The sequence below is a fragment of the Crassostrea angulata genome, chromosome 3 (genome assembly GCF_025612915.1).
Source record: "Crassostrea angulata isolate pt1a10 chromosome 3, ASM2561291v2, whole genome shotgun sequence".
Classification (NCBI taxonomy): domain Eukaryota; kingdom Metazoa; phylum Mollusca; class Bivalvia; order Ostreida; family Ostreidae; genus Magallana; species Magallana angulata.
The window spans coordinates 5,090,346-5,095,320 of record NC_069113.1 but is presented as its reverse complement, the minus strand read 5'-3'; the positions used below and the strand labels follow the sequence as shown (position 1 = coordinate 5,095,320).

The 4,975-nt window shown below is 36.8% G+C and overlaps 1 pseudogene; it reads left to right on the top strand.

The window, feature by feature from the left end:
* Positions 1 to 206: 206 nt before the first annotated feature.
* Positions 207 to 3,991, top strand: LOC128175176 (putative nuclease HARBI1; annotated as a pseudogene).
* The last annotated feature ends 984 nt before the right edge of the window (positions 3,992 to 4,975 follow it).

Genomic DNA, 4,975 nt, shown 5'->3' with positions numbered 1-4,975 from the left:
AATCTCTTCAAATTGGACTTGCAGTGCAACTGCATCACATGTTTGGGTCCAGGAGCCAGTTTTACTAAAGGTCGTAACTCGAAACGTAGACGTTACTTAGGCTAATTTTGCGTTTTACTAAAGGTCGTATCTTATTTGGCGTAGATTTACGTCAAAATCTACGGGTGACGTGCAGCAGACGTAGGGACGTACGCAGCGTAATAAAAATGGCGACGTACCTACTGTTGCAACGCGCACTTAGAAGAGAAAGGGTTTTCCGTGATAGGAGTCAGCCGCTAGACTCTCTGGATGACGTGGATTTGATCTCACGGTATAGATTTCCGAGGAGAGTTCTTTTAGAACTTATTAATGCCGTTGATGCCACATGTAGACCGGCAACGAATAGATCCTACTATATTCCCACACACCTGCAGGTATTATGTAAACAAAACGAAGGTTGATGAATTGTTGTCTCCCTTTGGAGAGCTCCCTAACAAAGTTGTGCACCCGTTCATGAAATTATTCGTTCTCTGAAACTTGCAAGTTGAGATGTTTAAGCATATACTTTTTCCAAGCTGGCAATAGTAACATTATTGAGTGACCAAACATGAACTGTATGGTGATGTGAAAGAGATATACTATAGCACACAGAGAGAGAGAGTTTCTTTTCGCATCAATGTATCCCTTTGCATTAAATTGATATATATATATATTTATCTCATACGTGTGGTGTATATTACCCGTGTGATAAACCTTTGCTATATCACACGGGTGATGCTACATCAAATACTTCCGGTCGGAACTACTTTTGACACAGCCCCTCGCTTCAACGCTTCAGTGACCTATTTTCGAAGACTTTCAACATAACTATATCTACTACAAAAATTAATATAAAATTGATTTTGTCAAAGATTTAAATTACAAATATGAAGGAAAACACATAACTACGTAGCACAGGCGTCGGAACCGGGGGGGGGGGGGGGGGCTATTGTGGAGTGGGGGGGGGGGGAGGTTAGCCCCCCCCCCCCCACATTTTTTGCAAAGTTATTCATAACCGTAACCACAAGACCCTTTTTTCTTGTTTGTCAAGATTTTTGATAAATTTAGCCCACTTCCAACTTTCAATTTGCTTTGTGAAGTTTATAAAACTACAAATTACGTTAACTATCAAGGAGTTCATCCTGACGATGCGATGAAAACAGAGCGCTCTGGTTGTGTTTATATACAAGAACTTACCGAAATAATGTTTCATGAGACTTTTATTCCACCACCAGTAAGCATCCTTATTCACTATTTTCAATTTCGAACCATAAGGCTAGCCTAGTGTTTGTTTTATTAAACATCAACAACTGTTCCTCGTTCGAGTCAATTCAAACTAACGAGCATTCGCAACTTTGTGTAGCCTATGTCAACAAACTTGATAATTCAAGTCTTCTGATCAGTAATTCCATTTAATCAAATGAGCTCTAAGAAAAATTATTTAGAGCTAAAAAATCATTTCAAGGTTTATTTCAGTGATACTTTACATTAAAACAGTTAGATTTATCTCAGAAATAACGTACTAAATTGTATTGCGCAAGGTCACAATAACCGGATAACACAACGTTGCATCATCGTTTTTAATCTTCGAAAAAAATCAATTCAGGTCATATAAGGGACTGTCTCAAAAGCTTCATAATATAAATCAAATTGTATGAGATAAATAGAACATCTATAATTGTGTGATTTTATATTTGCTTTATCCAACTCGTTGAAATGGTTATATTCGCTCTGCAAGCCTCGCGAATATATACACCATTTCAACTCGTTGGATAAAGCAAATATAAAATCACACAATATAGATATCCTCTATATATAAACAAAACACGATCAGTCTGAAAAATAAAACAAAAAAATTATACATATGTAATAAAGAGTGTATGCCTGAACTGCGGCTTACTCATGGAAACAATCGAGGATCCAAAGTTTCATTTAATTGTGCGGGAAAACTTAATTATAATACATCATGCATAATATGTGCGTTGATGATGTTTTCTATAGAATTGAGGGTTTTTGGGGGTTTTTTTTTTACAAGAAAACACGAAAGTCCCGGTTTTTTTCGGGGGTGGATCCGAGAGATATTTTTCAAAAGTGGGGGTATATTTAAACAATAAAATACTTTCTCTGGTGATTCATTTGGGATATAAAGGTAGCGACATTGCCAAAAAAAAAAACCTAACCCGCTAACGTGGTTATCATGTAATTTTTTTCTGCAATGATCGCTACCCTGAAAATTCACTAAATTACTGTTAAGTTAGCTGAAAGAAACAGCCAAAGCGTCTCCTGTGAGAATGTGTCTGACATATCAATATCATTTCGTGCAGTCCGTGATTTTTCTAAGGGCTGTAGATTTTGACTAATCGATAAACGGTGCGTGTAGATTTCAGTCTGTTTCTGAATTAACTATAACTTTCCGTAAGAAATAGAGGAAATAAGGGATAGTTATCAAAGTTTGCGAGAACTAGAACATATGGATTTTTCAAATATTAATCGAAAAGAAAAACAAACAAACAAAACAAAACACACATAAGTACATGTAAGATTCCCTATATTTCTTACGAAAATTGTTATTCACAGCTGCATTGAAAATGGCAGAACTAAATCTACATTATCCAGTTCTAACCAGTTTATCTATCGATTTTCATAATTAGAATTAACCCCCCCCCTCATTTAGAAATGTGGGTCCGTGTCTGAAATTGACAATCACCCTCTGTCCCCAAGTTTGTTTGTCTATCATATCAATAAATTTTGGGAATGCCATTCCAAACAGGTATTGAAAAAGTGACAGATTGTTTCAGTATCATATGTATTACAGTAATCAAATTAAACACAACTTTATTTTAAATAACCATTAATTTTTTTCTGTATACACAATTTATAATAATAATGTAATTCTGTTGTTCCAGGTTTGTGCACCTTGCGCTTTATGGCGAAAGCGGACTTTTTTCGGAAGTGGGAGATATCCACGGTATATCCAAGTCTTCAGTCTGCGTGTTTTTACCAAGAGTGTGCAGAGCACTGAATGCATTTCTACACATACCACACTTCCCAACAGATGCCCAAACTCTTTTGAAAATGAAGGAAGAATTTTATGCCATTGCACTTTTTCCTAATGTTGTGGGTGCCATAGATGGCACGCTTATTCCTATTCGGGGCATGAACGGGGAGGATGAGCCTGTTTACGTCTGTCGCAAGAACTTCCATGCCTTAAATGTTCAAGGAGTTGTAGATGCAAACATGAGGTACATACTGGCTTAATGCAGTTTCAGTATGACATAATAGTCTTTTCTTGATTTGGAGCATGTTCATAATAATAAGAGAAAAAAATCAATAAATTTGTCCTATAACTACATTCCATTTATCACTATGCCAGCATAGTTTATATGTATAATTTTCTTTTTGAAGGTTCATCAACATAAACTGCCGATTTCCAGGGAGTACCCATTATGCTTAGGTTTTCCAACATTCGAGCATTCCTCGTATCTTGGAGACTTTGCCTGGAGGAGGATGGCTTTTAGGGGATTCTGGGTATCCTCTGAAGGATTACCTGATGACTCCTTTCATCAACTCTTCAACCCCTGCTGAAGAACGTTATAATGCCGCTCACTGCAAAACCAGGAATGTGGTGGAGCGTGCATTTGGTGTTTTAAAGGCACGGTTAAGGTATGTCAATCATTTGCACATAATTTTATGATCTTCACTGTATTTAACTACTGATGAATACTGTTCACTAATGGTTCCAATCTTTGTATATAGGTGTTTACACAGCAGTGGAGGATATCTTCCCTTTCAAACAGAGAAATGTGCCCTAGTTGTAGAGACATGCATGAAGTTGCACAACAAGGCCATCAACGAGAGAGTACCTTTGCGTAATGGTGGTGCTGTAGCCAACCAGCACAACAACGCAGTATACCAGGGAGCAGCCCCACTTAGAGCAAGAAAGCTGAGGCAGCAGTGGGCTTCCAGATTCTAGGAGTGATGCCAACAATAAAAAAGATATATCATCCTATAAGAATACATGAGTTTGTTATTGTTTGAAACCTTAAAATGCAGTGGCGTCGGAAGCAAATTGAAAGTGGGGGGGGGGGGGGGGGGGGGGCTAGACTAATCCTAAAAACTCTTTACAAGAAAAAAAAACATTCCCAAAACCAAAGGCAGACTAGGCATCCCGGAATCTCTTTTTTGTTTCATCGAGTGTTCTGGTGCAGTTTATTGCAACTGAATTTACTCTTAAAGCATTTTAAAAACAAAATACGATGTTATAGATCCACTACACGACCAGAGACATAAATATTGTTAACGTTATTTGTCTCCGACACAACCCTAGAGTAAACATGTCAAACGCACCGGAATACGATGTCCAGCAGTTTTAAAATATTTTCTCTAATTATTTTCACCATATATTTTCACCATATATCAAGCTCAAACCATATATCGAATTTGTACACACTTTTACAGAACACACACCACGTTTTTCTATTATCTGATTATGACATCGACCTAATGAAATAAACGGCGTGTACGATATATCTGACAATCTGCAGCCATTCTTACAATTGGTAGGACTAATCACCGGCTAATACATGTACGAGATTCAGTTGCGCCAATGTTCCGATAATTTGGGAAGTATAACAAAAAAGGAATCGACATATATGACCTGTCATAATCTTATTTTCGAAATATTATTTAGAAATTCTATGTTTTAGATAAATTAAACTTTCCATCAATATGCTGTATTTTTAAAAGAATATGCACATAGGTGAGCTTAATGTTTACAAAATTCGTATAATATATTTGGAGATAATTTCTTTTGATATTCATAAATATTAATAATCTGCCATTAGCTTAAATGCTGAAGTAAACTTACTTATCGGTGATGGTTTCCCACGCCTTTTTCTTCATATCCGAGGTTAAGGATGGCGACAGTTTACCTCGGATGATTTGGTTAAATGACATA